This window comes from Pinus tabuliformis, chromosome 3_1 (assembly GCF_031772625.1).
Source record: "Pinus tabuliformis cultivar Carrire ecotype Pingquan chromosome 3_1, CPIR1, whole genome shotgun sequence".
Taxonomy (NCBI): Eukaryota; Viridiplantae; Streptophyta; class Pinopsida; order Pinales; family Pinaceae; genus Pinus; species Pinus tabuliformis.
In genome coordinates, this window is record NC_142301.1 from 990,924,261 (window position 1) to 990,947,556 (window position 23,296).

The following is a 23,296-nucleotide window of genomic DNA, read 5'->3' on the forward strand; positions in this document are numbered from 1 at the left end:
AGGGTGAAGTCGAAGAAGAGAATATTATCAGAATGGCACAGCGGAAGCTTCTGATGGCCTACCTAAAGATCACTTCATTGGGAGGTTCGGATCTAAGGGTGGAAGGAAATGCGAATGCCTTGGTTGCAATAAGTTTTGCCATTATGCAAAGGAGTGTTCGAATGGCAGAGACACATGTCTTAATGAAGATAACAATCATTCCACGGACATCTTCAATTATCAAAGGAATGACAGGTAATGCAGGTCATCAAGGAAATGGTCAACTCTTCAAAGAAAGCAAGGAACCCCAGGTATGAAGAGTCAAATGTTGTTTATGATAAGATAAAGAAGCGTTATCTTGTATTGGCCCTCTCCTTCAGATTCTTTGGGAATCTGGTTTATTGATTGTATTGCTTCAAGGCACTTCATCGGATAGATGGGTGCACTCTCTAATTTGGTAGAGATGGAAACAATCATGGGATTATACTTGGAGCCGATGCCACCTTTCCCGGAAGGGGTGTAGGGAATGTTATCCCTCAATTGAATGAGGGTAACTCAATTCATTTATAGAATCTCTTTTATTTACCTGATCGCAAGAAGAACCTGGTGTCCATTTCAGCAATGGTGGTTAAAGGTTTCAGGGTGGAACTCATCGATTGAAAGGTACGTGTTTGAAAATAGAATTTTCAAAGATGTTTTTGAGTTCAGGGTTATATCAAGTTGTAGGAAGTCCACTGGGGACCATGTCCATTGACACATAACACCGAAGTTCTGTGAGTCAGATGGTGACAGGAATGCCTAAATTCAAAAAGAGCATGAAAATACATGTTTGAGATGTACCAAAGGAAAATCTGACAAGGGGGCCATTCCCCTCATGTAGCAGGTCCACAAGTTTGGAACAACCCGAGGAGTTTGAGATTCATGATTGAGAACCTCATGTATACAGGTGTAAGAAAGCCCTCTATGGCTTGAAGCAAAACTCCCTGGGCATAGTATTAGAGGATTGATAGCTGTCAGATGAAGTTGAGATTCACTAGGAGTGAAACCGATCCAAACCATTACCCAAAGGTTTTGGATGATAAACCTCTCATACCGGCACCTTATGAGGACAACCTATTTCCGACAGGTGCAGACCCTCTCATTTGCAGAAGTAAGAGGGAGTTGGATTCCGAATGTGGAGTGATAAATTGCAAGCCTATGACTACCTCGAGGATATTAAATTTCAGAAGTTATATGGTAGTGATGTTGGACCAGATTTGGGAAATGCCTCTGAGTTTCATAAACTCATTTGCGTTGATGTTCTTGGTGAACTTCTGTCCGAACATATGTTTTGCAGTTAGCATGGTGAGCTCATATTTGGTTGAGCCTCAGTGGATTGGTGCCAAGAATCTTCTGAGATATCTTCAGGGCACAATCTCTCATGGATTGATATACACAGCCAGAAATATGAAATTCCATGATTATTCGAATGCTGAGTGGGCAGGTAGTGTGGAGGATCACTAGAGCACTTCTTAGTGCTGGGTCTCTTTGGATTTTTCTTTGATATCATGGATGCACAGGAAGCAGATATCGGTTGCTATAAGCACCGTCGAGACTGAATACATAGCTACAAGTATGATATTGTGTGAAGCTACATGGTTACAGAAGCTCTTAAGTGTGTTGTTTGTACACATGATGAATACCACTGTGATTCTTTGTGACAACCATAGGTGGGATTCAATTATTGAGTAATCCTGTATTCAATGATTGCTACAACAGATAGACATCAAATACTGCCTTATCTAGGATATGGTAATTCGATGAGCGAGGAGGCTCCATCACATTGAGACTGATGTACAGGTTGCAAACATTTTTTGTCAAAGCCCTGGGGAAATATAAAATCTGTAACTTTCCCGAACGACTTGGAGTCATTGAGAGACCTTCTTATAAGGGTCTTGCATGTTGCATACATTGAGCTCTAGGAGCTCTGGTGGACTTGGGGTACTTACTGGAGCAACATACGACCACAGGGAAACTCACCCTCCCCTGGTGGTGCACTATGGAAAAGGATGGTTTGTTCTCCTATGGGCCAGGATGATTCATTCTCCATGGCGACTGTGGAACAGGGTGATTCATTCTCCTATGGCCTGGGATGATTTGTTCTCCATGGCGACTGTGGAACAGGATGATTTGTTCTCCTATGGGCTAGGATGATTCGTTCTCCGTTGCGACTATGGAATAGGATGGTTCATTCTCCTGTGGGCTAGGATGGTTCGTTCTTCGTGGTGACTGTGGAACAGGATGATTCGTTCCCTTATGGGCCAAGATGATTCATTCTTCGTGGTGACTGTGGAAGAGGATGATTTGTTCTCCTATGGGCCAGGATGATTCGTTCTCCATGGCGATTGTGAAATAGGATGATTCATTCTCCTGTGAGCTAGGATGATTCATTCTTCGTGGCAACTGTGGGCCAAGATGATTCGTTCTCCATGGCATCCACTGACAAGATGATTCATTCTCCTGTGGACATGATGATTCATTCTCCTATCGAGGCATCCCACCCATGCAGTCTAGGACTCATGGGAAGTACCTCTCATCTAATCAATGAGCAGGGAAATGAGGATAGGGACCGTAGTAGTTCTATCGATGGATGCATTGTTGTATCTACCGTATTCCCTATGCTAGGATGACCTCCATTGATCTGGGATCAATGAAATTGATATGGGATCAGTATGAGTGGTTTGAGACACTCTCTTGTGATAGTGATCTAGGATCAATAAAACTAACTTCGGGTAAGTAAGAGTGATATGACACACTCTCTTCAGATGAAAATGGCTTCGGGTTAGTAGAGAATGGTATGATACATTCTCAATCAATTCTTCTTCTTCATGGTTCAACAGAGCAGAGTAAAGCAAAGCTCAGCAGATCAGAGCAGTGCAATACAATGATGACAAAGATAGTATAGTCAAACATATGGATCAGCTGATGGAGTTCTCCCTAGTTGAGAGGGAGTGTTAAAATTTGCAACTAGGGCCAAACTCGATGTGGGTCATCTTATTTATGGCAGCTGATATTTTTCTTGGATCCCTCTCATTGAGAGGTGTAGGATTGATCTAAATATCATCTAATTCTGATAAGTATTTATGAAGATATGAATTTATTTTGATTATGGACAAATTAACAAGTCGGCCAACAACTTATGTAGGCTCAGAAGCCCAACAATCATGTCTATTCAACCTCTACGTTTTAGTATAAATAGAAGAGGACTTGAAGTCATTTGTCACACACACACTCACTCTTGTGATCTCACTTCATCTTGTTTTGGGTTTGATGAATATGAGAACTAGAGGGAATGACCTAGGGTATACGCTACCCTAGATAACATGCCCTATATCTAAATTAAGACATGGGAGAATAAGCTCTCCATTGCTCAAAAAGCTGGAAAATCTAGAAAATCCAGAACTGCTGGGAAAGCGGGAAAAGCCGGAAAACCCAGAACTACCGGAAAAGCCGGAACTGCCAGAAAAGCCGGAACTGCCGAAAATGCTAGAAATTCTAGAAAATATAGAACTACTAGAAAAACCAGAAAAGCCAGAACTATCGGAAAAGCTAGAACTGTCAGAAAAGTCAGAAATGTCGGAACTGCTGGAACTGACGGAACCTCCAGAAAAACCAGAAAAGTAAAAACTACCAGAAATTTCGGAAAAGCTGGAAACGCTGGAAAAGCTGGAATTTTCGGAAAAGACAGAAAAGCTGGGAAAGCTGGAACTGCCAAAAAAGCTGAAAAAGCTGGAAAATCCGAAAATGTCAAAACTGCCGGAAAAGTCAGAACTACTGGAAAAGTCGGAACTGCCAGAAAAGCTAGAACTTCCGGGATTGCCAAGACTGCCAGAACTGTTGGGAACAGCTAGAACTGTCGGAACTACCGGGAACAGCCGAAACTACCAGAACTGCTGGGAACTGCCAAAACAGCTGGAGCATCTGTCCCTGAAGGAGAGCAGTATGCAAGGGACAACTAACTAACATTGGGACAGTTGTATGGTACTTAACAGCAAATACACCAAGCATGCAATGTTACAGCTAGCATGCAAGGGACAACTAGCATGCAACAGAAAGCATGCTAAGGACAAGAAGCATTCTAGGGACAACAAGCAAGCAAGGTGCAGCCAACACATAGGTCAGGATGGCAACATGGTGCAACAATTGCACATAATGCAGTATAGTGATGGGTACAATCATGATTAATGAAGTGTGATGAGATGTAGCATAGTGATGATGGGTGTAGCATGGTGCAGTGTGGTGAGGTGTAGCATGATGATGAAATGTAGCACAACGACAAGTGAAGGAGTCACATTGGAGAATTAGTTGAAGCAGCATGTCTTCAACTGATCTCATGTATCATCTTCTTAGAGATGATCTATGCTCTTATCTAGATAAGTCAAAGTGTTGACTTTTGTTGTAAATGTCCTATCTCTCTCTCTCTCTCTGCTAAACTATTGAAGAACATATAAGAAGAATTGATCAAGCGTTTCCCCACATTGAGGTTTGTCCCTGGCTAGCACCACATCTTGTGTCGTCTTGTATTGGCTTGTCTTCTGCGATTTATATTTATGTTCTATCTGCAGTTTACTTTAATTCTGATGTGATTGCTAATTTGGAAAAGATATTGAGCTACTATGAAAATTGAAATAAATTTCTCTAGCATAGAACATACCTAAAATTAACAGATTTCAATTGCCCAGTGAACATGACATCGGTCAGTGCTGGCACCATTTTATGTGTGGAAGATGTTAGGCATCACAAGTTCTTCCACTGGCTGTAAGGTTTAACTAAATATTTCCAGTACACTTCCCAGTTTAACCTGGTCATTTGCCTAATCGCTTCCTCTTTTTTCGCTATTTCCTACCTCCATTGTTGTTCGAGTTGTTTTACATTTGGAAGAAAACCTGGTATAGGCTCTGCTACCAGGTTCGCGCAGAGTAAATTTTCATTGATGTTTTCAATAACAGTGTTTGCTGCTGCTACTACAACCATTGTTTCCTTTTCTGCTTGTCTAAGCTGAAAATCCCAGACTGCAAATAAAATTTCTTTATGTGACTCCTCCATTATAGGCAAATCGGCCTTCCTCCCATCCTCTGAATTCTTCCAAGTGATGAAGTCAGGTTGTCAGATGGGTCGATGGGTGAGTCTTTCCAAACAATATCCATCGGTTCATTATTGGGAGTAGTAGCAGTTATAGCATCCAACTTCCTCTTCTTTCTTTGCCTTTTGACAACAACTTTGTGGGTTAGGATATAGAACACATCTAACAGAGGAATCTCCTCAATTATCAAAACAATTTCAGAGGTAGGAGTAGAAGGAACGTGCTCTACCTCTTGAGTACTTACAATTTTCTCTACTATAATTTCTTGAGTTGCTTTGTGTTGTGGAGTCTATGGCTTAGGTGCTTGTCCCTCTGTATGGAGATTTTTATTAAAATGCTTCCATTCTTTCTCTATATCAATCACCGTGGGTTTTCTTGACTCTGTGGAGGTGGAGTGAATTTCAGCCCATTTTTTAGGTGAGGTTTGCTCAACTATCTTTTCTATAGATTCGACTGTATCATTTCCTCGCTCCTTACTTTTTCTTCCCCCATTTTGTGATTGTTGTTCTGATTTCTCTGACTCCCTAGTAGACTTCTCTTGAGACTCTGCTTCAGAATCATCCTTAGAATTTTCTTTGGAGATTCTTTCTAGGCTTACACTGGGAGTTGGCTCCCTTATTGGTTTAATCAGTAATTAGGCTAATGGGACCTTTAACAATCTCCTTTCTCTATATTCATCAATGGCTTCAAGCTCTTCTGGGTCAAAAAGTAGTGATTACATGTGCTTCACCTCTGTGAATGTCTCATTTTGTAGGAATATGTCATCAAATGCATCTTCCTTATGATTGAATACCTTCACTTTCACCATGGTAGTGAATTCTTTGGCAATGCCATTTGGGTCATACTGCCTTCCTAGGAATTTAGGTAATTTTAGAGATTGCATGATCTTTGCTTCTTTGAATGCATGCCCTAGATCGTGTAATGCAAATTCTCCACACTATAATGGAAATGTAGGCCAAATGACCTTTTTTGTTTCCTTTAATCCTTTGCTCAACCCACCCTCACCAATTGTTTGATTGGCTATCTCTCTAACCATCAATTTGTCTAGAACATAGTATGGGAGGACATGAGGTGAGGTAATATTTCCAAAAACTTTGATATATGTGAATGTTTCCTCCCCAAACCATCTAGCCACTGGGAGAATATCTACCTCAGCTTCCTTAGAAAACCTAGGGGCATCTCGGTTGTAAATATGTTTGTGGATAAGCAGCATGACTCCATGACAAATTTTGTAAAAGTGCAGGTGAAAATGAGACTCCCACATGTCCTTATGATATATATGAATGGGAAGTGGATCTTTCACAGTCCACTTCCATCCCATGATAGGAAATTTTTAACAAAAACAAATTGCATCCATGACATAGGGACTCATAAAAAATGGAGGGTAAACCATCGAAGAGATACTCCTTTTCCTCCTATAATCAGTTATTTCCTTTGCTAAATTATCAAACAAAATTTCGGCCTTTTACACAAAAATATCATCACCATGATTATTTGCAGACAGTATGGGTCTATCATCACTTATACTATCCTCCTAAGCAAGTCTCAGACCTCAGCTCTTCAAGTCAGGCTTTGAAAATGGGAGAAAGACATTAAAAATCAACAAAGCTTTGGTTCTGCACTTTCTCTCACTATTGCCTGTGGTCCCGCACCCCCTGTTTACAAAAACTGCGGACCTGCCCGCTCTGTCCCTAAAGGAGTGGGTGCAGACCCCTGTGAAAGTAAAAAAAGCGCAAGTTTATTCTAAAAAACTCACTTTGGGTTAATTTTAGATGATTTTAGAAGGAATTTTGACGTGGATTGGTCGCTCTTAGGTGGTTCATGCATCCCAAAAGAGAAGGAGCTAATCCCTTGATGAGAGGAGATATCCCTTTGAAGGAGGGCTTTATCCCTTTGAAGGAGGATCTAGTAACTTCCCTCCATTGCACTATAAATTAAGGCATTGGGTTGGTTGCTAAGGAGGTTAGAAGCTGAACATTTTTGAGGGTAAATGCTAGTCGAATTGAGACTTCCTAGTTAAGATTGAGAGGAGAGATCACATACCTTTTTGGCTTCATTGGGAAGAGAGTGAAACTTGTCAAAGTAGAGGAGACTTCTTATTGGACCCCAAGAGGAGCTTGTACAACGTCAAGGCACAGGTTGTAAATTTCTTCTTTGATTTGAATTAATACAATCAGATTCATTTTTCTCAACAAATTGTCTTATGTCATTTATTTCATGAATTCCTTGATCTTCATGTTAAATATGTTTTATGATATTGCCTTTTCAGGTGATATTTAATTTTTTTCTTGTTTGTGTTTGCAGATTCGCAGCGAGGGAGCTCATTTGGATCGAAGGAGCGAGGCTTCCACAAACTTGCATTGGACCCAAGGTAGGCCTAAATCACTTGTTTGCCTTTGTTTATAAATGCATATTTAGAGAAAGATAGTTTTTGATTGGCTTGCTTGTCACTAGGTCTCTTTAGATTCTAGGAAGGTCTATCTTGTCCGCAAGATCGACTCATTCCGTGTGACAAAATGGCGACCATACTGGGGACTTGATTTTTTCCTTGTTTTTACTTTGACCTGAGAAACTGTGTTTTTGTTTCTGTTTTTGGCTTGTTGTGTGTGGAATTGGGTAGATTTAGTAGATCCAGGGTTATTTTTTGTTTTTCATAACTTTGGGAGAGGACCACACCCTAGGCTTTTGACACAGTGCGTACCTATCCGCACTTTTGCTTTTAGCACAGAGTGGTACCACACCTGTGTTAACTGTGGGCCTGCGGACCTTGTCAAAATTTTGGAAAACCTAAGATTTTCTCTATTAGTCAGCTTAGTTTTGTTTAGATGTTATTATCCCCTGCCTAGACCTGCATATAACCTGTCAAAAGCTTTCCTTAGGTTAATTTCATTGGTGTTAGGGTTTTAGGTGAAATTCCTAGAAGTTTTGCTTGTTGGGTTTGATTTTCAGTTTGGTCTTGTAGTAGCTCTGAGCTTAGAAGCTGTAGGAACCTCAGATCACCTTGGTTTTTACCAACCTTCTTATGAGTCTGACCATTTGCAAAATCTACCTTTGTTGAGGAATCCACCTTGTGTTTTCTCTTTACGAAACTTCGAAAAGCTTGTGTTAAAAGTTTGGATTTTCATTTTTAAGAAAAGAAAACAAAAATTGGTTGTTTTTTGATTGATTTGTGATTCTGCATAAAGTGGTCCTTAGTTTACATCTAGCTAAGTAAAACATCCTTAAAAAAACATCTTGTAAGCTTTGACTTCAAATAGGTTTTTATAGTTTATAGATCTCAAAGTTAGTCATTTCCATAGTTTTGAGTGTTTTATAAAAATAAAAAATATCTTTTGGAAAATGTTTGTTTTTGTAGTGGTTAAGTGTTTTGAAAGAAAAGGGAAACTTTTGTGAAAATAACTAGTTGTCTCGTTTTGAGTGCACTGGAAAAGATGAAAAGCTCTTCTTTTAATTTGTTTGTTAAGAAAGATTTGTGTTTACAAGTATTTGCATTCTCAAAATCTTTCCTAGCTAGAAGTTTATTGAAGGGAAAAGATTGCTTAATCATCTTAAGTGAATTTTTTTTAGTGATTTTGAGTCGAGTCTTCATACCACAAGTTTCATCTCTGCACCTCTTGACTTAAACAAAAATCAATAAAAATAACGCTTAAAGTAAATTTCATCTAGTAATATTTTTACTTCTAGGGCTCTGAGAGACTAACATAGCTTAGGCTAGTGTCTTGGAGTAGGGAGTAATTAACTCTCCAAGACAGTAAAAAAAACAAGTAGCTGTATCTTGCGGTAGGAGAGAAATCCAATTGTTGCATTTATGCTCTGGAAAGCTCCTCTTAAAGGAGAAGCACGAGATCGTGTCCAAACCAGTGTGGGAATCAATCCTTCCTCATTAGGAATGACGCCAGATATTCATGTATTAAAAATGGTAAACCTCGGATTAACCATTGTTGAGGAGCTTGGGGTCACTTGTTGGTAAACCTTGGATTATGTCAAGGAGCCTTCAAGAAGATTGAGCTTGTTACTCTGCCCTTGCATGCGTATCGGATCGTAGATTGTTCCCCTAGGTATATTTGTTTCGGTTGGTAACCTTAGTGACCATATTCTTTAGGATTCTTCCTAAGGTGACAGTGGTGGGAAGATCCCACTGTACCTGGAGTAAATGTCGGCTAGACTCACTTGGATTTTCTGGGGGGTTCTCTTCACTCGACACGGTTTAGTGGAGGAACTTGTGGCAGTCTATTCATTAAGCAGGTTGCCGGGGTAACTGTTCCAACCGCCATTTTTGTATTCAACTCTGCGACATTGGGCTTCATCACCAACTAGTGTTTTCAGTACGGAAAGTTACTGTTTGTGTGTGTTTGATCTCCTAGATCCTTTAGGCGTGTGATTCAAATTTGTTTGGTTCTTTAGAGGCTTTAGGTGGTTTTCATTGAGATTTTACTTTGTTTGTGTGTGAAGTAGTTAAAATTTTTTAATCGTGGCTGAATTACCGAGGAAGTCCCGTAGACTTCAGGGCCAACCTCCTGATTTTTCACCGAGCTAGCCTGAAGGGTTAAGAGCCCTCGTAACTCCTAGAGACAGTAGAGTTGGGTCACCTGAAGAAGGAGAGTCTTCTTTGGTGGTACATCCTGATTTTCAAGCTTTAGTAGCAGATTATAATCCACAATCAGTGTCTGTTTCCGAAGTTATTGGTAGCTTTTCATCTACTAGTGATATAGGTGAGGAACCTGAAATATCCGAACCTGAAAGTGAATTTGCTGCTACTCCAACATCAGGGTTTTCTTCTCCAGCTTCTAATGGTCCTAGTTCACCTAGGGTAGAAAGAACAATCACACAAAATCTTCCTTCTGGACTTATAGCTATCGAAGAACTTACTACTCCAGAAGAAGAAGTAGGCATCCCTATCCTTGAAAATCAACTTGCTATTGAGCTAAGGGAGTGTGAATCAATTTTTTAAAGTCCACCAAGCAGCAGTGCTTGGTATCTTTCTTTGACTAATTTCTTGGAAAATCCAGGGTTATGTTTTTCACCACCTCGTGTTCCTTATCACCCAACACCTAGAGGTTACTATCCTCTGTTAAATATGTCAAGACAGTCGTCCATGTTTACTCAATCGCCAGAATCCTTTTTGTACGACAGTCCTTCTGTTCCCTCTGGGTATCAGTCACTTTCTAGTACTTTTTCGGGAGCATCTCCTCAACCCATTGAACAAGGGTTATTAACTGGAAGCAATGGTACTAAGCCGTTGAGCGTAGAAGATATTCTCATGATGTCAGGTACTATTCCTAATCCTCAACCTCAAGGTGGCCAGTTACCGCCTGGGGGCAGCCTCATAATCCTCAATTATCGCCTGGGGGGCAACCTCAAGGTACCCAATTTGCGCCTGTGGGGCAACCTCAAGGATAGTACATACCTACGGGACATTACGTTCCTCAAGGTCAACCCTAGACTCAATACGTACCCCAAGGTCAACCCCAGTATCAATATGTACCTAAAGGTCAACCCCAGTATCAGTACGTGTCTCAAGGGTATCAACCCCAAGGTCAGTACTCAAACCAAGGTTTCCAACCACCCTCCAGTCAATCATATGTTCAAGGAATGGAAAATGTGCCTTTGAATTATCAACCCTACCCTCAACCCAGTTATGGTCCTCAATATTCTCAACCTGTTATGGGTCCGCACCCTGGAATGAATTTAGTGTGGGATCCATCGCAAACTCAACAGGTCTTGCAACCGAATGTATAGTTGTCATATCAAACTGGACAACCCTTAGTTTCTGGTACACCCCAGCAACCTGTCCAGTTTACTATTCAAACTTTTGTACCTTCGGTAGTTTCTCAGCCTAGGCCTAGTACGCCTCGCACTCTACCTCAAACGACTGCTGCAATTGCTACAACATCTGTTCAATCTACCCTACCTACTTTTGGAGTATCGACAGCTCCGGTTTCTACTATTCCTGTATCTACTCCTCAGACATCTTTACCTCCGTCTGGATCCACAATCCAAACTTCGGTTCAGATGCCTGTAGGACAACCTGGTTCAAGTACGGTTGTCACAAGTCAACCACAATTTACTTATCAACTGTACCAAGGACAGTACCAATTTGGTCCTGCTGTGCAGCAGCTAGTCTATCAGTATCAACTGTACCCTGGGTACACATATCAACAACCTCAACAACCCCAGTATGGTCCGGTTAATCCTGGTTTTCCAGGAGGATACAATATTCCAAATGCAATTCCTATTCCTAGTTATCCTGGATATCCTCCTCCTAGGGATGGTCTCATGACCCAAATTTTTAGGGACCCTAATCGTCAGTTACCGTTTATCGTAACTTTGGACTTGCCTGACTTGTCACGCCTAACGAACGATCCCATTAATTAAATTCCATTTTGGCCGCCAATGCCGAATAAGTTGCCTAGTGATATTCCTAAGTTTGAAGGCAAATCAGGAGAGGATCCGTCAAACCATGTGATGACTTATCCCCTCTGATGTGCGTCTAACTCCATTTCAGATGATTCAATCCATCTAAGACATTTCCAGCGCACTCTAGTTGGTCTTGCGGCCAAGTGGTACATTGAGTTACCACGAGGAACTTTTTATAACTTTAGTCAGTTATCTACCTCATTTTTAACTCATTTTCAGTTTCTAGTCAGATATGACAATGGCACAAAATTACTAACTTCATTAAAGTATTCAACGTCCACTTACATTTCAAATCACATTCATGAATGGAGACGTCAACGGTGTTTAGTGAAGGTTTTTATTCCGGATCAGATCTTGGCTGAATGGTTTGTAAAATCTTTGTTGCCAAAGATCACTGAGGATGTGGCTAAGGCCGGAGTCATTACTGAGGAGCAAGTAATTGCTCAAGCACAGTACCTTGACTTGGTTTATACTCAGCCAGGTACGTTACATGAGAAAATCCCCGATCTTCCTAAGCAAAATCAAATCACTGCAGCTCTTTTAGGGTCTCATGCCACTGATGGTATGATTGGTATGGTTAACACCAAAAGTAAGAAGAAGTCTTCCAAGAATTATTCTCCTACCATAACCTTGCCAGATTCCTCGATAGGAGATTCTTCCGCGGAGATTTCCACTGATATTCACGTTGTAGAGTCATATATAGCCAAATCAAAATCCGGTGGTAAGAAGAAAGGGAAGAAGAAAAATAAAACGGACAAAAATTCAAAAGAGAAACCTGAAAAATCAGAATCCAATGATGAAAAATGCAAACCTCGTTATCCTTGTCTCATTTGTGATGAAGAACATTTTACAAGAGACTGCCCTCATCGTGCAGAGGTTGCGAAGATTGTCAAAGGTTCCCAAACGCCTACTGTTTTGAAGGATCCTTTTCCAAGTCAAGACAGTAAGATGATAGGCTCTTCCTCGAGTGCCAATGAAGAACCCATACTGATGATGTCCCATGTTAGGATTGCGACTCGATCGCATGATTATGGTAGTAAAAGTCTTGTTGATGGTAAAGAAGCAGAATCTTCTCATTCTAACCCATAAACCTCAGCTCCCGGTTTTGATCCACTACAGATCGAGAAACCTAATCTAGACTTGGTAATCAAACCACCCGCCAAGGGTATAATTCGAAAGTTAGCTTTCAATCCACATGCGAGAGCGGCTTAGAACTATAACATTGTTGAGGATTTAGTTGTTTCACCCTTAGCAATGTCGGCTTTAGAAGTGCTACAATCATGTCCATCATAGCGTAAATTACTTTTGTCAGCTATAGGAGCAGTTGACGTTCAGGACTCGAACCTAATAATTTTTGATCTAGAAAATAGTACACCGCGATTACCTCATCAAATGGCTTTCCAGATTCCAGTGATAGTAGAAAACAGGCCTATTCATAGGAATGTGATTGATGAGGGAGCCTCAACGTGTATTATGTCGATACAGTGTTCGAGATCGCTTGGTTCTCCTTCACTAAATCAATCCCCGACGATTCTAAAGGCCTTTGATGGCCGTGGGTTTCATCCTTTTAGCATTCTACAGGATCTACCTATAGGGGTTGAAGGAAAAACCATTAATCTAGATGTGGAGGTGGTTGATGCCCCTTTAGATCACAACCTTCTCTTGGGTCATAGTTGGTCTTACGCTATGACAGCTGTCGTTTCATCAGTCTTTCGGGTTATAAAGTTTCCTCATAATGGAAAGATCGTAACAATAGACCAACTGGCTTACTTCTCATCCGACCCAGCCTCTTCTGAAAGTATTCAGCATGTCTGTAAAACGACTATCCCGTATAAGGATGTTGGATTAGGACTAGTTAAAGATGCCGGTTTACTTGGAACTTTTCTTTTTCCTCCGATCAACGCATCGTCTTCATTTGCAACCATTCGTATGATTTCGTCAGACACCATTATTTATGATGATCCTTGGATCATTCCTTTTGAATCTGAGATAGACTCATTTGGTGATGTTATGCCTTTGAGTCCATATGAAGTTGCGTATGAGGCCGTGCAATCGTTTACCAACCCATCTTAAACCAAAATCGACTTAATGAATGTGGTCCGTGAGGAATCACTTTTCACATCAAGCTCGGACTCAACTATGTTTTCCGAACTTGTTCACTCTGATGAGAAAATTCGTGGAATCCTATGTGTAGATGATTTACTATGGTAAGATCTCCATCAAAGATCTTCGTTCTTACCCGAGAGCGATCGTTTTGAAAATGGTTTTTCATCAATTTTTATGACCGAATATGTCAAGGAACGTCAGAATCCAATGAAAAATCCTGATTCAGAGTTAAATTTGGGAAACATTTCTTGAACTATTCCTTTTGACATTTCAGTTAAGCCTGGAATTGTTGAAGACATTCATATAGGTGCCTTGTGTTCAGAAGATGAAATTCAAATATATAAGGCCCTATTTCAAGAATTCTGCGACGTGTTTTCCTGGTCCTATAAGGAAATGCCAGGAATTGACCCCGCAATTGTTGTTCATGAAATCAAGACTTACCAGGATGCTAAACCCATCCGGCAACATTTGCGTCGGATTCACTCAAGGAAAGCTGTTGCTATTAAAGCAGAAGTTGAAAAATTACTCAAAGCAGGTTTCATTTATCTAATCCCGTTAACGGATTGGGTATCGAATATTGTTCCGGTTAACAAAAAGCAAGGGACAATAAGAATATGTATCGATTATAGGGACATTAATCGAGCCTGTCCAAAGCACAATTACCCAACTCCCTATATCGATCAAATCATTGATGATTGTGCCGGTAGCGACATATTCTCCTTCATGGATGGTTTTTCCGGATACAATCAAATCAATATTCTACATGCCGATCAACAAAAAACGGCTTTCATTTGTCCATGGGGGACATTTTCTTATTGGAAATTACCTTTTGGGCTCAAGAATGTCGGGGCAACTTTTCAAAGGGCCATGTCTTATGCGTTTCATGACATCAAGCACATTGTGCAACGCTATCTCGATGATTTGCCTGCTCATTCATTACATCGAGCTGATCATATCATCCATTTACGAGCAATCTTTATGAGGTGTAGGCATTATCAGATTCAATTGAATCCACACAAGTGTGTTTTCTGTATAGAAACGGGTCGATTGCTGGGGTTTGTTGTTTTGAAAGCCGACATTCACGTCGATCCTTCGAAGGTCAAAGCTATTGTCAAATTGCCTCCTCCTTCGAGTCTTCGCCAACTCCAAAGTTTGCAAGGGAAAGCAAACTTTTTATGAAGATTCATTCCTAACTATGCCGAGGTTACAAAATGGTTTACCCGGTTGTTGAAACAGAATACTCCATTCTATTGGGATGAGATAGCTCAGAAATATTTTGATGCACTAAAACACGCGTTGACCCATTCACCGTTATTGCATCCTCCCAACTACAACCAGGACTACTTCTTGTATCTCGCCGCCTCTCATTCCACCATTGGAATGGTATTAGTTCAGGAAGATGAATTCAGTACTGAACATTTGATATATTACCTTAGTCAAACTTTAAATCCAACTGAGCTAAAATACTCACATGTGGAGAAATTGGCATTGGCAGCTGTTCAAGTTGTCCAATGTTTTCGTCACTACATTTTACTATGTAAAACTACAGTAATTTCTGATTACAACCATATGATCTACATTTTGACCAAGAAATTTCTAGGGGGCAAGTACTCTAAATGGATTGTCATCCTGCAGGAGTTCGACTCGGAATTTGAAAAATCTAAGTCTAAGAAATCTTTAGTTTTTGCAGAGTTAATGTGTGACTTCCCGCGTGCTGACACGGAAACTGTGGCGGAGGAGCGCATTGCGGACGAATCCTTGTTTCTCATCAGCACTTTAGATCCATGGTATGGGGATATCATCATTTATCTCTAGACCCAATCCTTTCGGCTAGAAATTTCAAGGTCAGAACGTCGGAAAAAACGATTCCAGTCCCAACAATTCAGGATTATTGGAGATACACTTTATTGCCGTGGGGCAGACTCTATTTTTTGACGTTGTTTAACTCACGAGGAAGCTGAAAGGTTTATAAATGACTGTCACTTTGGAGCATGTGGCGGTCATATGTCTGGGTATGCCACAGCCCAAAAGATATTGCACGCTGGCTACTTCTGGCCCTCTTTGTTTAAAGATTGTATTAACGCGGTTCGAAAATGCCACAACTGCCAAATTTTTGATCGAAAGATGCGTGCTCCACCTGCTCCTCTCTACCCTATAATTGTCGTTGGTCCTTTTGCCAAATGGGGTATCGATTTTATTACATGTAACCCTCACTCGGCCGGGTGGCATGCGTATATCATCCTTGTGGTAGATTATTTTACCAAGTGGGACGAGGCGATGCCTACATTTGAGGCAGATGGCAAAACAACTGCAATTTTCATGTTCAATCATATAATTGCTAGGTTTGGTGTCCCACAAGTGATTATCACAGATCATGGGCGTCATTTTCGAAACATTATGATGACCGAACTTACAGGTCAGCTAGGCTTGCGTCACGATAGTTCAACCCCTTATTATCCACAAGCTAATGGTCTGGTTGAATCCATCAACAAAGTTTTAGTCATCATGATCCAACGAATCATTGGGATTCATCGGTCGAATTGGCATAACATGCTATTTTCAGCGCTTTGGGCGTATCGAACCTGAGTAAAAACATCAACAGGGTTCACTCCCTTCCAACTAGTTTATGGTCTGGAAGCTGTGTTACCCATTGAATGTGAAATCCCATCATTGCAAATGGCCATCAAGTTACTTCCAGCCATTTCCGAAGAGGAAAAACATTTGTTATACTTGGCTCAATTAGATAAGAATCGATGTGATGCTGCATTGGCGATCGAAACTCACGCAAAACGTATGAAAGCTCAGTATGATCGAAATGTGACCCCTCGAAATTTTTCGAAAGGAGATCTAGTCTTAGTGTACGATCAAGCTAATGATAAATTAGGCACTGGAAAATTCGTTCCTATGTGGCATGGTCCCTATGTTGTCAAGCGAAAGTTAGCAAAACGGGCCTTTGAATTGGTAGACTTTGACGGGGACTCTTTAGGTAAACCCAAAAATGGTCTTTACCTAAAGAGGTATTATGCTTAAAGGATGGGTATGGAGATTTTGTAGTTAGGATAGTTTTCTTTCTAGCTGGTGTGTTTTAGTTTTAAAAGTTTGCTTAGCTTAGAGAGTGTTTTTCATCATTATTCCTGCTTATCTTGGTTTTACTCTTGGTATTGCAGATGTCGATGCCTCTCCAAACATACATTGGTTTCGCTGATGGTGCTTGTCGTAATACACAGAACATTTCTTCCGCAGCTTGGGTTATCTATTCGCCCTCTGACGAGTTGGTATCTATGCATGGGGTAAGCCTCGGTCAAACAACGAACAATATTGTCGAGTATAGTGCAGTGATTGAATTACTATCTGAATCTATTTCATTTGGGATTCAGAGTTTGATAGTGAGATTAGATTCTGAACTCGTTGTATTACAGCTTAATAGAGTATATGCCATTAGAAATCCAGTTTTATTGAGATTATTTTTGAGAGTGCGTTTCTTGGAACGCGAATTTGATTATATTGAATATCAGCATATTCCAAGATCTTTAAATACATTAGCAGATGCAATTGCTTCTCGAATGTTAAGTAGACATTTGCAATAATCATACATGTAAATTTAAAACCATTCCATAACATGATTTACAAGACTAGCCGGTAGTAGTGATATATATATAGGAGTGTGTCAAAAATACATCGTCCTCGATCATAGGTTGAAAAACACCTTATGATCGGCAAAAATGATAAGTAAAAAAAGAAAAAATGTCATATGTGTGTACAATAGGTGCTCATCCTATCACTGGTGATGATCTCGATAAGAAACCACTGCATGGGCCACTTTACAAAGGAACCTCCTAAAAGGTCTTGGGACCCCAATCACATAGCGCTGAAGTCGACGAGGAATGTCATCTATGCTGGTCTCCGGAATGTCTCCTGTCAAGCGCTCTAGATGACTCTCCAACACGGCCAAGGTCTCTATTGATTCGTCCTGTGGGGATGGCGCGGCTGTAACTGGGTGTTTCCTCTCGTAAGGCTGGAGAGCGGCTGGTCACTGTGGACCCACATCTGCATTTGAAATTTTTACTATCAGCTTTGAGATGATATAAAAAATAAAATTAAAAATTAAAATAGGAAAATGTTGAAAATGATTTTACCTGAGTCATCCCATTGCTCTCCTAGTGGAAGAGCCATGTCTGGGTCACCACGAAAATCTACCCCAGCGTAAGGGAAGTCCTGAATAGAAAAAACCTGGTTTTCCAACCATTGGAAATACTCAGGTTTGAATCGAACAGCCTTTGTCCCCTCGTCCGGATGACGGGCCATAACTGTTTAGTCAATTTAATGTCTTAAATTGCTCTACATAAATTATCAATCCGGGTATCGTAAACTGATGAAGTGTGGTGCACTATATGTGCTTAGTTAACCTTTCTCTTACTTCGTTGTTTTATAGTTTATGTTCAACTCTTCCTAAAACTCTGCTTCAAACACATGTGCTGTGTAAAGCACGATTAAGAAGTAGTCAGAAATAACTTGAAATGAAACTGAAAGCAAAGAATTTGAAATGACTTGAAAGTAAATGACCACTTCCAATGGCACTAGACACCATTCATGCTGCTGCAAATAAAAGAAAAGAAAGTCACTTTTAAAACCAAAGATAAAGATTATCTCTCTCTAACTCGATGCTTCTAAGCACATGTACTGTGTAAAGCACGGAAAGAAAGTAGCTTAAGTGGAATTATAAAAGTGAGAAAAATATGCTTGAAAGACTAATGATAATAATTTGCTATTTCTAATTCTCTACTTCAGCCATATGTACTATGGAAAGCATGATTAGAAAGTAGTGAGGAAATAGTCTAGGAAGCACTTTAAAATCAAAACTTCTACTTTAAAGACTAGTGGTAATGATTTACTCTTTCTAACTCGATACTTCAAAGCACATGTACTGTGTAAAGTACGGAAAGAAAGTAGCTTAAGAACAGTCCAAAAAGCACCCAAACAAGCTGCAAGTTAGTGATATTTTGATCTTAAAGGATAACAATTTATGATGAAGATCATTTATGTGTTGGCAGCTATTTGAGAAATAAGACTAAAAATCAGCTATAAAAACAAAGGCAGCAGCTTGAACCTGTCAACTTCAAATACCATTAGTTTGTAAAGCAAATACATAAACATAAAAACAAATCCCGGGAGAAAATAAAATGCAATAATTCAAACTGTACAAGGCAGGGGCCCCCTTCTACCTATGAAATCAAAACATACTTAAAATTGCATGAATGAAAATCTAATCTACCTTACATTCTACAAAGCAATATTTACAAAATGAAATCTAATCTACTTACATCCTAATATGCTCCATGACATCTACTTCACATCTCCTTCCATGTTGAGAACATCAAAGCTTTATTCAATTTCTTCAAAAGTGCAAAGTACAACAAAGCTCTCCAAAGAGAGACTAAAAAGAGACTAAAAGAGACTCCAAAAAGACTCAAAAAGACTAACTAATGAAGGAGAGAGACCTCCTATTTATACAAAAAGATGAGAGCCTTCTCATTAATGATAAACCATGAATCTCTCCCTCTACCTCTAGAGTCCTAATCAAAATAGGAACTGATAAGACACATGTCTTTTAGAGTTACAATACAATTAGGAGATGTGACACATATCCTCATGATCCCATGATTCTTTCCAACCAAATTCGAATTTGGCCTTAGAGTGCCACATAAGGGTCTTCTAGAAGTCTCCTTTCAACCTACACATGTCAACAAACTCAACCCATTGGTTAGGTATAAGAATATGCACATTATTTTCTAATGTTTAACCACAAATTCACTTAAAAGGCTTAGAAATAATAAATATTGGAAAAACATAAAGGTAGCCCAATGATAATGAAAGTGGGATGAATGTGGTGACATAGTAGTGAAATGGAGGTGAAATGGAGGTGATATAATGAACATAATAGTGAAAGTGTAATGCAAATGAATGACATTTTCAAGACTCAACATACCCCCCAACTGAAGCTATTGCATGTCCTCATGCAACATATATTACATTGACTCTTTTGATCCTTGAGCTTTGGCTTAACTTTGCATGATATCATTTGATAACTTCATATTTCTGCAAAGTGTTTTACTTGAATTGCAACATGGTTGGTTCTTGTGTTACAACCAAATTTTTTTTTTTTTATTGTTGCCTTCTATTTTGATCTTTGAACTTTGCATAATGATATTTTGATTATTGTTGCAAAGTATATCTTTATTGGATTGCATGATGGTTGGTTCTTGTGTGACAACCATGATTTTGTTTGTATCCAATTTATCCTTTAAGCACTTTTTCAAAAGCCATTGTATGCTCATAATAGCAATGTAATAATTAATATATATTGGAAGTATGTGAGCTCTTGAATATGTTATGGACATGGAAAGATATGAATATGAATGTATTCCCCCCCCAACTGATGGTATTGGCAATTTTATGAAATGAGGAAGAGAAATGTTTTTCCAACAAGTATCATTCTAGCTTTTTATGGAATTCTATGGTTAAAAGTTAGAAAATGCCGTACCTTCACTTACCCTTTGGAATGGATGAGTTGTATGTGTGTGGTGGCTGAAAACTTCTGATCACATTCTTCTTCAAGTGGCTGAACAAGAGGAGTCATGGATAGAGAGATAAGATGGCTTTTTATTGCTTCTACTAAAACTTGCTGAATCTGCTCCAAAATGCTGAAAATAATAGTCTTCATGTATTCAAAACTCATTGGCACAATTCCTACTATGTGAAAAGATGTTCTGATGTCGAACATAGTAGAAAATTGTTGGCTTAGTGGCCATTAATGGATGCCACTAGTCAACACGAGTACTCTCACCATTGATGTCAATGAGAGTCAAGATGCCCAAACACATCTTGCTAGGTACGAATGAATTTGCTGATGTCGAGTCACCTAGAAGATCTAACGAACAAGGGACATTAATGTATTCCCATTGTTTGTCAGCATGAGGACTTGCCATTAAGGCATGCAAGTCTCAAGGTGTTTTTACAAAGAACTTAGACTCAAAGGACTATGGACTCAATAATTTGCATTGAAACAGGGCTTATTTGCGGAATGAAAATGACAAGGAATGGAAAGTGAAAATGGAAAATAGCAATGGAGAACAGAAATGACAATGGGCAATAAGCATGTGAATGAGCCTTTTGCTTTTATTGGTGGGTTATGAATGGACAAAAAGAGATGGAAAGTGTATGTGAATGAAAATGGAAAATATGGAGTGGAATGAGGTGAATGGTTTATTATGGAGTATGGATGTGATGGATGGATGTGATGGAGACAATAATATCTGAAAGTTTTTCAAGTATTTGGATCTGATTTTGCATCAGCATATTTCCTCTTTGTTGCGGATCAACCTCTTATGAAACAAATTGGTCTCTTAGAGAGACATCACTCCCTTGTAGTCATTTGTCCTTCCTCCTAGAACCTGCAAAAAAACTAATACTCTTTCCGCAATGGAATGTAAGATTATCAAAGGAGAGAGGTGATCAATCTCTCTGGTTATGATATTTACACACAAAACTAAGAATTTGTATTAATGAAACAAGTTCTCAAAGGAAAAATCAAAAGAATTTATACCTGCTTTGGAATTAGTGCCTCAAGTTGATGTTGCTTCTTTTCAGCAATTTATTTCATTATTTTCCATTTCAAACTCTAATGATATATTTCTCATTGTATAGATCTTGTTGAGATCTTTCCAATGGTACTTAAATCATCAAAATCTGATTCTGTATGAGAAAGATAGGCTGATTTGAACAATGAGGTTTTTCTGGCTGCGGAATTGAGGAACAGCTCTATAGCTAAAAATCTTGAATAAAAAGTTAGCCATTCAATTTTCATTATCAGTCCAAAATTAATCAATACCTTCAGAAAAATGAGAAAATAACTTGTTCATTTCATTGATTCAAAATTATTGTTTTTTTCTTGACATGCAGCGACTTAGTGTGGCGACTCAGTGTGGCGACTTTGTTATAACACCCAATTTGACTTCCCTTTAACCGAGGTCTTTTTCAACAAATTTGACTGAATGGATAGGACACCATCCATGTACTGAAATTTCCCTAGCTACCCATGTGGCCTGTTTTGCCTGATGACACCTACAACCTAGAGTTTAACAAAACAGCTGCGGGATCACTAAACGGCTGCGAGATTGCAGAGTGTAGAAAAGTGAAATGGAGTGGCTGAAACAGTCAATCAATTTATTTTATTTTTAATTATCTGTATTTAAGAACTCTGTTAATGGAGAAAAACAGTTTTATTGATGGACCTATAATTTGAAAAACAACCTATAACCATGATCATAACTTATTTGGCCCTTTCATAGACTTAGGCCCTTCGAGTTCTGCCCTCAACAACAGACCCATTCTTTGTTCTAACAATTCGTCTGCGTGAATGATGGATGAAGAAGATTCATTATGTGTTAGAGGGGAATTGACATGTTTTTATGGAGAAAAATACAGTGATGGTAAATGGAGAAATAGAGAACAAGTGGCAGGAATGGAGCGGAGTAGTGAAGTAAACACAGTCTTAGCTTCCGTTATTTCAAACAGCACTTTTAAATTTTCAATTATATCAATCGAGACTCATTTCCTTGGGCAAAAGCAACCCAATAAGACCTTCATTAGGATATGGAGTAATTTCCAGCATTGTGCATGCCTCCACGGAACAAGGAAGAATAAAGAGTATTCGTGACCAAATAGAATTTCCCTCATATATTTTAGCAACTCCAGCACATTCTCTTTGTTTCAAATATGTGATAAATTCTTGAAATCTTTTACTTATCATCTCCCATTGATGGAACCAACCGACAAACTACTCTCTTTCTTGACGGAGTTTTCTTTTAGAAGGCTGGGATGAAAGTTCCCCTTCTGCAACATTTGCCAATGTACTGCACTCTCTGGTTGATAACGCTTTATTATCTAGAGAACCCTCGTTTTCACTATCTTCCTGAAGCATCCCAGATACTTCACAGTTTTCTTCTAGCTCACTTCTAGGTACAGCTGCTCGAGCAAATGGATCACTACCAATAAAACCTCGACAATCAGCAGAACCGCATTCACACTTCTCTGCTGCAGTACCAATTGCTTGCAAACAGTTGTAATCTAGAGAACCCTCGTTTTCACTATCTTCCTGAAGCATCCCAGATACTTCACAGTTTTCTTCTAGCTCACTTCTAGGTACAGCTGCTCGAGCAAATGGATCACTACCAATAAAACCTCGACAATCAGCAGAACCGCATTCACACTTCTCTGCTGCAGTACCAATTGCTTGCAAACAGTTGTAATCAAATGTGAGCTCCTCACCCTTCTTAATGTCTCGTATTGCAATCAAACCAATACAAACTTCTCCATTCACCATCCACTTTTCTGTTTGGCAGTTAGGATCACAACATGGACACGTATTTGTTGTGAAGAGCCGTATGTATTTGAAATGGAGTTATTTGAAATGGAGTTAGATTTGCAACGGGTGGCATAAGGGTAGCAGATATGGTAGAAAAGAGTGGAAGACGTGGTGGTGCCAGCACACAGCCGAATTAAACCTCTGTCTGCTTAATTAATTGAAAGTTCTATTTTTTTTCCACGCGCGGCACTCAAAAATACCCTCCAAAGAACCGAACATTTCTCCCTAACCGGCACGAATCTTCTCAA